Source organism: Panthera tigris, chromosome E2 (assembly GCF_018350195.1).
Source record: "Panthera tigris isolate Pti1 chromosome E2, P.tigris_Pti1_mat1.1, whole genome shotgun sequence".
NCBI lineage: Eukaryota > Metazoa > Chordata > Mammalia > Carnivora > Felidae > Panthera > Panthera tigris.
Genome location: NC_056674.1, coordinates 33,659,160 through 33,672,300, shown reverse-complemented (window position 1 = coordinate 33,672,300; position 13,141 = coordinate 33,659,160). Strand labels below are relative to the sequence as shown.

The following is a 13,141-nucleotide window of genomic DNA, read 5'->3' as shown; positions in this document are numbered from 1 at the left end:
CATCTAAACAATTAATATATTAAATGTCCTTCCCAGGGTTACAAAAATTATACAGAGATCTAGGCTCTTCTGCTGCAACCCTGAGATTTATATAAGATTTATGGAATCTTTGTAGGATTCTGAACAGGGCTCAGGAAAGTGAGCCTTCCTATTTCAATGAAAAGACTGATGTGGAAATCCTCCTCTCCCTTAGTTTCAAAAACATCTATCAATTAGAGAAAACCAGCATTCAGTGAGTAGGATGAATAACAGCTAGAGCAGTAGGACTTGCAGGAACAGCTGGCTTTATAAATTTGGTATCAAGTTAAAAGGATTCTCGGATACTCAGTTCTGTGAAGATTCAACTCCTGAAACAGCTACTAAAGCATTTTGAGCAAATTCTTCATGGTACAGTTTACTGTAAAATACACTTACTATACATTCTTCAGGGTTAAGTGCCTTAAAAAAAATAAACACAGAAGTCGAAGTTAAAATCCACTTACTTCTCTTAGGAACAGCATAAAGGAACAAAGGAATAAGCCAGTCAAATCCAATTAATTTTAAGAATCAAGATCTCTAAGCTTACAATCACAAACAAGAGTTTTCCACAAGTAGCTTTGAAGTCACAACTATTAATTAAACAGAAGACACTAAGAATTATCCCCATTAAAGAGAGTGAAAGTCTCAATCTATTGATCTTTTAGGACAAAATCTTGTTTTGTTAAAACACTTTTTCTTATATATTTCAATCAGCTACTACAGATCATTAACATGGAAGGGTTTTCTTCTAAAAACAAAACAAAACAAAAACTAAATTAAAATCCAGCAATTTTCTTCAGGATTGAAAAACAAACTCTTTGTAAAAGACCGTGAAAAGATGCCTGAACTCTTAAATATAGCATATTTGGATTTTTTTTTATCCCAAGTGTCATTTTCACCTTTTGACTAGTGATAGATTCATACCTCTCATTAACTTAAATTACCAAATAATGAATTGAAAACATGTGTTAAAATCACTCATAGAACCTATATTCCAAACATATATATATATATACACACATGTATATATATCTTACACTTGGTTTCTGACACACACATAAAAAAAATACACCCAAGAACCTCTGTTACACCTTTAATATTTGCAGCATTCATTTAAAAGTCTATTTTGCCCTTTCAACCAAAGACAAATTTTCAATCTCTCCCCGCTATATGAGTATATGAGAAATACTTACTGTAGACAAAAGGATTCCATTTTCTTTCTGAGAATATTCTCCACCCTCTTAGAGAACTCTTCTATGCGGTATGCAAATTCATTTTCTGAGTTTTACAGTCACAAAGCTCTTGTGCCACAGAGCCGAATGTAAATGAAATGGCCCTGCAGCTGCCTTCAGAATGCAGCTCACCTCAACCATGATACAGCTAATTGTTAAAAATGGTGGCTGAGACATTTTCCATACATTAAATTAAGGAGCTCTGATGAAGGCGCTGGCATCCACCCACTTCAGACAAAGGAAAATAATTTGCAATTGTACCAAGGCACGGATAATTGAGTCATCTCCCATACAGGGTCAGTGTTAGAGGTTTCCTCCATCTTTACAAAATGCAAACCACAGCTCATTGTCTCATCTCACAAATCAATTCTTTGCAATGCTGCACTGGGTCAGAGTTTTAAAGGAATCTTAGTCGTGGGCAAATCCAGATCTCCAATGCTGAGATGAGCAAAATTCTCAGTTCCTCTCCCTTCCCTGAGCAGCTCTCCTCCGTTCCCCACTTGACAGCTCCTCAAATCTTCCTATTGTTAAGAGTACAGCAAGTCCCCCACCTCTGAAGAGAGCTTAATCTCTCAACTAGGTGAGCAATTTCCAAGTCCCTGCTGCAGAAAGAAGTCTAGACCCTACAGGTCCCATGATACAAATACATTCCTTGGGATAAAAAGCTATACATCACTGTCTTTTTCTGTTGTTTGCAAGGGAAGGCAACAAGCAAGCTGCTTTTTAACGCTGATTAAAAGCATTTTCAACTCTGATATTAATCAAGGTATTAAAAGTGTTATAGGCAACATTTATAATTTTATTACCCTCCAGATAATGCTTACATGACTTAGGAAGTTTTCATCTCATGTACTGAAATCACATTCTCTACGCCAAAAATGTGAAATATACTTAAAGGACTCGTACTCTTTTGAGGATGAATTTAAGAAAGAAAAAGTAACTACCTTAATTTAAATCGTCTACCTGATAATACTTAAAAACCCATATCTTTGATGTTATTATTTAATTCTTATTTAAAGCTTTATGCTAAAGCATTTCCTGTGAGATAATCCCAAATACTTCCAATATTACTTCCTCCCTATAACAAAATATAAATGATTAAGGCATAATACACACACACACACACACACACACACACACACACAGTCACCTACAATCCCAAAGGATCTGGTTTTATCAAAAGGAAATTCTATTTTAATATTTTACCTCATATAAGAATTCTACACTTCACATGCATCTTTTTAAAAAAACCTTACAAAGTCCATACTACTTATTACTTAAAGATGAAGTCTGAAAAATCCAAAATAACCAACTATTTAAATCTTTAAGCAAATACCTCTCTGCCCCACCCAATGGATTTTTTTAAGAAAAATATTAGAATGACAAGGCACAAATCTGAACAATTCTCAGGAGAATCAAGTACTTTTTCTATCAAATGAGTTAAATCTTCTGAATTTACCTTGAAATTTTAAACAAGCCAAGATCTCGTCTTTCAAAGGTACTGCAACAACATGCTGTCACTCTATTTACTAGGGTGCATTTCTCTTAATTTCTTTACAAAACATAGGTAATCCTACCTGCAGCTCTCAAATTTTAGGAGTTACAGACCAGTCGATGCTGTTGGTCACTGCAGCTCTTCCATACCTTCTATGTGGGATGAGCTCCGTTGGAACCAGTGCTCAAGTTTTTCCCACTCCAGACAGCCAGAATTCAGGGGGTGTCGGGGGGGGGGGGTAGGAAGAGGAAGGGAGAGAGGAGAGAGATGGAGAGAGGAGAGAAAGAAGAAAAAGGAAAAGAGAACACCCTGCAAATGTGATATGACTGAAGCATTAAAGAGTCCAATTAGACAATGAGACTGCAGGGTCCCCTTAAAAAGGGTGTCCTGCAGCCCCTGGGGCACAGCGTCATCTTTCGTGCTGCTCCACACAAATTCAGAGAAGTCAGCTATCAGTTTGAAAGCACAAACTGATGGGAGTAACAGTTTATAGGTTACAGAAGGGTATTTTATTGTTAACGGACTGTACCAAGTTAAGATTTAAGAGGGGGAGAGACAACATGTAGGCAAGGAATGCTATGATACTTTTTCTTTTCCGACCCAAGCCACTGCAATTACTCTGATGTGAATTTTTGATGACTTCCGACATCTTGCATGGTTAATAATCGCTTCAGCTGTCATGTTTGGTTAATGTGGAAAATGCATTTGCTGCATTGTGATGCAATGCTGTGGCCACAGATTGTAACACCAGTTGTGAAGCTGGTCCCTTAACTGAGCAGCAGGAATTTGCACATGCCATGATGCTAAAATAAATGGTAGTTAAAAGATTTTATACAGCAGCAGACAGATTCTGCCATTTTAGCCTACAGGATGTGTAGATCCAACATACACAAGCATCTCAGATCGCCGTGCCCTCATCAACTGCACCATCCTTCAAACAGAACAGTACATTCACCATCTTAAATGTTTGGCCTCTCAGTAGTTAAAAGATTTCAATACTGTTTAAATAACTATTCAGATTAATTATAGCTTTGAACAGAACTGAGGCTATTTTGCGTTTCAGGAATATACAGCCAATGAAACTGTCAGTGACACAGGAAAATGCAGACCTTTTATTAACATATGCTCGGCTCAACTGTCACTTCTTCGTACAACATTTAGGGAAAAATATATGATGTGTAAGTAATGAATATTCCCATGCTACCGTACTGGTTTTTAAAAGAGCTCCTCAGACAGGATTTTTTTTTCTTCTGTGTTTTAATGTATAACCTGAAAATCAAAGACTACATTAAAATACTAACATATGCTTTTCATTGTCACTAAAAGAAACTCAATGCAGCAAAGAACTGTGCAATTTCAAGAAAGCTTGTGAAAAAGCAAAGATCAAACTGCACGAAGAACCATGCATCAGATGATTAAAGTCAGGCTAGTCAGGTAGTGGACCATCATTATCATGGTGCAGATTGCAGGAAAAAAAAAAAATCGAGAGAAATACCCTTCCATCTTCAAAACCAAAACCACAAACCCTACAATTGCAATCTGTTGATTGCAAAACCAACACCTATACTGCAGAACCAGAATGACACATGGTATTTGCCAATTTTGTAATATATTTTTATACAAATATTAACTTGGCTACTTAGCATCTAGAATTTGGCTACCTGGACTTCTTATTCATCTACAGTCATCATTTTGGTATTTAAAGAAGCAGAACCAAGTTAGACTTTGTTGCTTTAAAAGAAAAACAATTAATATAATTAACTTAGATTTCTTACATCAGAACTTTAGCCAATTAAATGCTCCGAGTTGAGATGTTGCAGACATTTCTGCCTTTATAAAAAACATGACCGAAAAAGAATGAACATAGGAACACACTGGGGCCTGAACAGTGCATAACGATGAAAGAACTTCTGCTACTAACATAAAAATCAACTCGTGATTTCCTTTGTTTTATTCACTGTGGTAGCACCAAGTGCATAATTTGGAGGTGCATGCGTTAACAAGCACTGTAAAGCAGAAGAGCATTCTAGTTTTGTTTCTTCCCCTAACTTAAAATTAACTGCACCAACAGTGCTATTAGGTGCCATAGCAGGTATCACAGCAGTTGTAGCTAACATTGAACAATTCAAGCTTTTGTTGTTGTTGTTCCAGACCCAATACGAGGTACCACTAGCAGCTCAGAAACCACACAAGGAAGGGAGGAGGGGGGAAGGGAACGTGTGTTGGGGGTAGCTTTGAAATTAACCAGGCTCAGCTTATGCTCCAATTACCGAACAAAAGACAATCCTGGGGGACCTCTCTCTGAACCGTTGCAAGAAGCAAACTCTTTTGTTTCTGATCAAATAAATACTGCATTGGAGCCCAGTCGGTATGCAATAGGAGTCTCTGCCTGGGGACAGAAGGGGCAAGAAAAAAAAAGAACCCCCAAACCCCTGTGTGGTTAAGTCAAACAATTTTACTGATGGTTAAAACCTATTCCCAAGGGAGACATCTGAAGTTCACTACAGGAGAGTGAGAAAACCCACTTTCATTACTAAAAAAACCCTCCTCACTGAGTCACTATTAAGACATTTTTCTCCGACAGAACGGCCAACAAATAAATTAACAGGATATTTCTTTACGCTAGAACAAATTGTAAACAAGCTCGGATTCTGTCTTCCTCCAATCTAGGAAACCAGATGAGCTGCAAAATATTCTGATTGCAAAGGACCCTGGAGCAGAGGGTACAGAGAAGTGTTAACTAACCTGCTTCACACCCCAGGGGCCTGAATACGTACGTAGAGATCATAAAAACACTGAAAAGCAGCCACCTTACAAAGGAGGCACTTCTCTACTTGTTTCATCACTAGCTGAACATAAAGCGATCAATTCCTAAATGTTTATTTGGTAGTCTATCATTTATTTTTGTTTTGGTTTATATAGACCCAAGCACCAAAAACTAGAATAAAAAGGGTAGACAACTAATGAACTCAGCATTTATTAATATAAGGGATAAAAATGGGCTTGTTTATACAAATGGAGATCATGTCGGATCCTTCCGACCAAAGGGATCGACACGTTTCAAAACCCTCTGTGCACCACACCATTCCCAACTACAACAGCTAGTTGTACACCAGATACACGCTACATAAAAAATCTACACGCCCAAAAGTGTAAAGACAGATGGAGCTTACTGCCACAAAGTGGATTTAGGTCTCTGTGTATTTGAAAGATGTCCGAATTTCAGGTGAGGGCTTGGATTCTCAAACAGTATTCTATGCAAAATCCAACAAAGCACACCTTTACACAGTTCCTTAGAATTCATTATAATGAGACTCTTTGATAGAAAAGCTTCAAGTTTGTTATTTCTATATCCATCTTTCTACAGATCCTACCAATCAGTCCATGAAAGAACTTCTCAGCAAACTACAGGTGTAGGACAAAGATTTTTCCGAAAAAAAGTAGGAACACTTTATCCAACTTAACGGCATCCAGATGCTGAAGACTCTCTGACCTTCATATAGTTAAATGGTTTGAAAGATTTCTGAGTAGGAAGAAAAGGGGGCCAATTTCCTTAGGCCTACACTTGAAACCCAGCAAGGATGAGACATTGTTGAAGGTGTGGCATTAGTATTCCTTCTTTTTTTTCTACCTGTTATCATTAATAAATAAGATTATAGAAAAGAAAAGGCAAGCCATCGAAATTCTGTGGTTCAGGTAGAATTATAATAATAATCGCCAGGTGAAATTACCACGTTCAAGTGAACCACTGTAAAGCTCTAAAGTACCATGACAATATGCAGGGCTTTATGCAGAAATCAGACTTTGACAGATCCCTGGTGAGCTCTGTTCTACCTTCTGCCAGGTTCACTGGGCTGCTGGGAAGATAATGTAATATCACTGGTGGGTAAGTGCTTTTAAGAGTTAGGAATGAGAGGCCATGTGAGGTTGGGCAATTACTGTGCCCTACCCCCTAGCCTTCTAAGGCATAGCTGGATCTCGCTTCCCTTCCCCTCCATCACCAACCTCCTCCTGGCTGCTCTCTCCTCACTGAGACCTTGTTCCCTTGCCCCATGCTAAACATTCCCCCTCCCATACATTCATTTTTACTGCCACAATTCTTACCTCTAGACCAGAGGCTCTGGAAAATTCTGTCTGGAGTTATTTTCTGAACAGTGCTTCTTATCCTATCTCTAAATGTTTCAGGGGCATTTCTATGGGATGTCTTGCCAGAACATCAAAAGCTGAAATGAAATCTCAACACTCAACCAGTTAATCTTCCTAACTTCTCTGCCTCGACCGACAGCACCAATCCTTCTCCTCATTACAAACTTCAAGTTATTTCTGAACATCCTTCTTAAGCCCATCAGGCACCAAGTGTGGCAGATGTTTTATTCCAAGCATCTCTCACACATCTTTTCCTCTGCGTTTTCTCACCAACCCACCTGGTCCTGGTGTCATCACCATGCCTGGATTATTACAATTGTCTCTGAACACCGCCTCAGCAGGTATCCTTTCCACTGGCCAATCCAACTTCCATGGGTCTCCACACCCCCCTCCCCTTCTTCTTGACATTTACCTGCTCCAAAACTTTCAACAGCATGTGCTGCCTACACTCCACTACTTGGCAGTCACTCCTTCCACATTTGATACCCCCTCCCTGACAGATTTCATTTCTTAGCACATAACTTCTGTTCTCACCTCCCTGACTTTGGTCAGGCTATTATTCTCATATCCTCTTTCACTTCCTGCAAGCTATGCCCATGTAATCTTTCAAAGGCCCATTCAAATCCTGTCTGTTCCGGGGGGGGGGGGGTCTTCCCCAATACCCCAGAATTCATTCATCATTACCCACTCTTCTCTGAAGTCCCAAGCCATGGAGAACCTCTTATCATTCCCATTCAATTCTGTCTGTCATTTTACACTGCCTTGGACAGCTTGGTCCTATTATAGAAATGTTGGTCAGTCTTGAATTTCCAGGTAGAAGATGATGGATGAACTTCCAGAGGACAGTATCCAGAATTTATGTTTATTCTAATTACATCGGTGCCTACCATAGTGCTATCCATAGTGGACACTCAACAAAACCACTTCACTGATTTGTATTAGTGTTCACTAGACCCCACCCAGGCAGATACAGGCAACTACTTGAAGAGGACCTAAATATTACTTTTGCTTGTTGTTTATTCTTTCAAATCTCTTTAGCTCCCTGAGATCACTGCAGCCTTAGGTAGTAAGACGGATGCTGAGATGGTTCTTGGCCAAAGTGCAGAGGCACCGAACTCTACTCTGTGACTAAGCATCATGACCAACAGTATTCAATTCCCAAAGTCGGCTTCCTTCTCCGTTGCATCTATCTAGTGCCAAGGAGGTTCAGGGAAGATGAGATGGTCCTGGCCCAAAGTCAGTGGCGTGGCATTCACAGCTGATCTGTCCTGACAAATCAGCTGAGAATGAAAAAGCAATCTGCTAATTTTATCAATGACATTTCACCTTGAGTATTGTTTTAAGTGAGGGCCTAGATTTAGGCAGTCAATAGAAATCAGCTGACTTCCGCAAGTCATTATTTAGCAGTAAAACAAATTAAGGTTCTGATGGTCATATGCAAACTCATCTGCCCAGGGGTCAAGAAAAAACAGGGAAAAGAAAGCTCCCTCTGTACGGAGAAGCTAAGGAGTTTCTGCTGCCCCAGAATACAGTTCTGCCTCTGGTATGCCTATAAACCAAAAAGGGTGGGAGAAGGGTGTAGAAGCAGGCCCAAACTTAACACACCAGGGTAAACGTAATTTCAGAAGTAAGATTTCCACTTCAAACACGTTTTCAGGAAGTAGTTTCCCAGTAAATGTAGTCATTAATGGGAATAGGCTAAAGTGGAAGGAGGAAGGATCTCTCCTTAAATATTCCTCCAGGGCAATTCACTGCAGTCCCAGATTTCAGAAACTCAGAATGAGGAGAGCTTTCTATCAGTCTGTGACTGTCTGTCTGTCCCATACATACACATATACACACACACACACACACACACACACACACACACTCTCTCTCTCTCTCTCTCTCTCTCTCTCTCTCTCTCTCACACACACACACACACACACTCTCTCTCTCTCTCTCTCTCTCTCTCACACACACACACACACACACACACACACAGCATCTATCAGCCTCAGTATTTAGATAGAGGAAGCAAGTGATTTTGACATATATATATATATATATATATATATATATATATATATTAACTCAAAGTATATGAAGACTCATTAGAATCATAGCCATGAATTTTCAGGGGCAATTCATTTATTTCCTGTGGCACACATTAAGAAAATAAGGGACAGAGAAACTCAGATTCTGGCCAAGGTCACACAGCGACCCGGTCTAGGTCCTGGGTTCAGGATGTGGGTTTCTTGTTTACAGAACTCTTTGCACAGCACTATGAGATACCATACCAAGAAAAACTGCTCGAGTATGTGCTTGAGTCCCAGATTCCACGGCATCTTAAGTTATTACATGGGGATAATGGTGGATACAAAAGAAGGGCTTCTAGCTTACTAGTTCTTGTTACCAATGTACTTTACACAACAGATGTTATTTCTTACCAGGTTGATTGTAAATAGAATTCTTTTAAACAAATTCTATTTTTAATTCAGTAGGGAAGCTGTTATTTGAAGGAATTCTAAAGCTAAATATCGCCCCAGGATTTCCTTTATAAATGCAGATATTCAGAGTTTGGATTTACTTACTAAAGCAAGGTTCATCATATTGTTACTATTATTTTAAATAAGAGACACTAAAACTTTAACTTTCATGTAATTTTTTTTCTGCACATATTTTCTATTTCTAATATTAGCTGGAAAACACTGATAAGATCAGAAAGTGATTAAAAAAAAAAAGGCTCCTCAAGAGAAAGAAAAGGATTACTAAAATTATTCAATCCTCAATGACTTAAACAGGAAAAACCTGCATTCCATTATCTGGTCAGGGTTTCAAATTCACTGCCATACAAAATACAGTTCCTGAAATTTTTCTATGAAGGAAAATTGTAGGCAGGATTCTATTTTTTCATTAACCCTATTAAAAAGTTGACTATGGCATTCCTCAACGCAATAAACAAAATGTAGCATTAAGACATAATAAAATTACACTCAAGGATGCAACCCTTAAGAAAATTATAAACAAAAAATAACCAGGGGAAAACTTATGAGAATAGCAGCAGAATGAATGTGAAGCAGGTGCCCCACAGGATGCCGGCGAGGCAACAGGGGCGGCCGAGGGGAGAGGAGGCCCTGCCTTTCACCCCCACAGCTCCAGGTCAGGTCAGACAACAAAGAAGGCAAGCAAGACAGGTGGCCCTGTCTCGGCCCCAGGAACTTATGATGCCTTATAAAACACCCGGTCAGGTTTTCATCTCTGTGCTGCACGCCTCTCACCTCTACAACAGGAACACAAAGGACCTGCAATTCTGAAATTTTTTATGAAAATTAGCCTGATTTTAAAATCTGCTTTTCCCATACCATTCTTCTCTCCACCAGCCTTCCAGCAGTGACATGGGTGGAAGTCATTTCAAAGACAATGGTCCAGTTTTATTAACATGCTTCCTACCACTAAGTCCTCCAGCAAACTACTGTGGTGGCTTCAACATTTCCAGTTCTACTACTTTGCCATCTTGCACGCTTAAGTTGCTAGTGGGGCATTGCGGGTAAGCAAATCCCCTCAGGCAAACCTAAAACACTGAAAATCCACTAAAGATAGGGACTGTCTCATATCCACTTAGGGTGCTTAACAAAGCTTCATGCACAGGGTTGAGTGCTTATCATATATTTATTGATTAACCTATAAATTGCTGAGGGTCATTAATCAGAAGCTCCAGAGATGTTTACACAAGTGCAGACTGTCATCAACCTTCTCTGACTGTGGTGCTTCTTGGCAAATGTACATTTAGAGTTTCATCGGAAGTGTTCCTTATGAAGCTGGCTACCTATGTATTATTCGAACTTAATCTGATTAATTTCTGTTTAAGCCTCACTAACGAAATGAATATGGTGAAATATTGATAAAATGTCTCTCAAGGCTGTCTACATATGATTTCTAAAAGGAAGAGGTAATTAAGTCTAGTGGAAAGCATACTGGTCTCGGAGTTAAGAACTGGCTTCTAGGCAGCCCTACACAAGTCATTCACTTCGTGTCTCAGTCTCCTCATCTATAACATGGGGAAATGACACCAGACCTACGTGGAGTAAGAATGTTATGTGTATCTTCAACTGCCTATATAATAGAATTACTCTTCAAAACAAAGAGGAGCCATTTCAAATGATTTCTAAGACACAGGCTGCACATTTTAATACATTTTTCAAATATGCAGACTGATTTAGACATTTCCAAGGAAATACTTATTCTGCCTCTCTGCTTTCTCTCACGGCATCTGTTGTTACTAGCAGGGAAGGAAAAGTAAAATCTAATGTCATTAACAATAGACCCAACCAAGATCCCCAGGACTCACTTAATGCAGGAGGAGGGCACATAGAGAAGCAAATGAAAAGGTAAACAAAATGAGGATGAGAGTAGCTGAAGAGAAAGGCAGAGAAAATCAGGTTAATGAATAAAAACAACAAGTCCATCTTTCATCTCTCCTGGCTCCTACTGATGGCAGACGGTGTATTTAATCTGCTGAGAGACCAGATTTAAGGCCTCCCTTTGGCATAGTCCATCCATGAATTATTAACATCTGCAGAAGCAACAGCACATCCGCTCACAGCGATCAGAGAGGATAATGATGATTAACAAAGATGGGATTATTAATCCCTCCACTTCCCTTTCCTGTCTCCCTCTCTTCTTCATTCCCCTCTGGGCTCTGACTGCTTTTTAGGCAGTGTATTTTGAGCTACAGCCTCAGTCTCAGAGTCGATACCTCCATAGTGAAAAAGTAATCAATGACCAATTAGAAGTCATAAGTTTTTAATATATATATATATATATATATATATATATATATATATATATATATGTTTTTCAGATATATTGTATTGATCATTGTGTCCTTCATGAAACAAAGATACAAACAGGGGTGGTTACAAATTCTTGATGGACTCAAACACTGAAAAGATAAACACACTGTTTTGCAGGCTCCAAGTTCAGGGTTGGTCCACAGGTGGATGAAGTTTAAAAGTTGGCAGAGATGGCCAGGGAAGCAGGATATACCTACACTAGACTTCTGTCATCATTTAATTTGGTCCATCTCAAACTGGAGGGTTTACTGAACAGATTCTGGGCCTCACCTCCAGAAATCTGGATTTAGTAGGTCTGGGGTGGGGCTTGAGAATCTGCATTTCTAATTAATTTGTGGTGATGCTGATGCTGCTAGTCTGGGCACCACCCTTTAGAATAACCAACAAAGGCTTTCTGTTTGCCAAAGGCATTCAGGGCATGAGAGGAATGGAGTAGGAAATTAAAACCAACCTGAGGCAGAAAGCTAATACAAAAACAGAGATGAGATTTGCAGCTCCTTTCCCTTCCTAACCCCCAGTGAAAAACTTAGATGCCTTGAAGGGCTCTGCAATATGTCTGCTGCTCCAAAATAAACCCCATTCCCTAACACTCCTCCTCCCCCACCAAGAAACGAGCTAGTTGGATGAATAGTTAACAAATGGTGAAGAACACATATGAAACTGGGAGCTAGATTAATTTATAACTTAATTCCCGAAACATGAGAAAGAATTTCAAATATTCTCCTTCCTTTGGTCATTTTCTTCCCCATAACTCCCTCTTCTTAGGACCTGGCTTTAATGTAAAACCAATCCTCAAAAAGAATGAAAGGTTGTAACACCCTCACCCAAAACCTTAGTTTGCTACGTAGAGAAAATTCTTACATATCCTCAATATCAAACTGAGTCAGGCACGAAAAATAAAACAAACAAAAGCAGAGTATCAGCAGAGGCTATAGGAAAGGGCCAAATATAAGGAAATGCACTTGAACATCAGCCTTGCTCTGTTAAAAGAGCAAAATATAAGCAAGTTAAGTAGATGGATAAAACTAAATTCCGTTTCCTTGGGGGTTTGCAAATGCAATTGAAAACAGAAGTAATGAGAGATGTGAGGTAGAGGCAGCCAGCAAGGCCAGGCTCACACAGCACCCAGCTCTCACCTGGCCCAGGCTCGCTCTCTACTGCAAGACAGCTGTGGCCGTACACGCTCCAAGGCTGCAGGAACCATCCTAACAGCCATGAATTCACAGCTAATAGATGCTTGGGGAAAAGGAGGTACACTGCCCCATTAGCAATAGCTGCTCCTGATGGGACAGCCAGTCTGAAACGTTCGGGGGGAGAGGAGCAGAGAAAGTGGGACGCAGAGGACAGAAACAAAGTGAGAATGAAAGGAAGACAGGAGGAAAGATAAAAAGAACAGACAACAACAATGGAAGGGA

At 39.5% G+C, this 13,141-nt stretch overlaps 1 protein-coding gene across 3 annotated transcripts in view; it reads right to left on the bottom strand.

Annotated features, from left to right (window-relative positions):
* NUP93 (nucleoporin 93) overlaps positions 1–13,141 on the bottom strand; it is a 103,730-nt gene that overhangs the window by 48,139 nt on the left and 42,450 nt on the right. The window contains exon 1 of one of the 3 annotated variants that reach the window (XM_007090193.3): positions 2,828–2,925. The exons of the other annotated variants lie outside the window; for them this stretch is intronic. The gene's annotated coding sequence lies outside the window, so the exon portion shown is untranslated. Of the gene's footprint in view, positions 1–2,827; positions 2,926–13,141 lie in introns of those variants that run through there. 3 annotated transcript variants of the gene reach the window in all.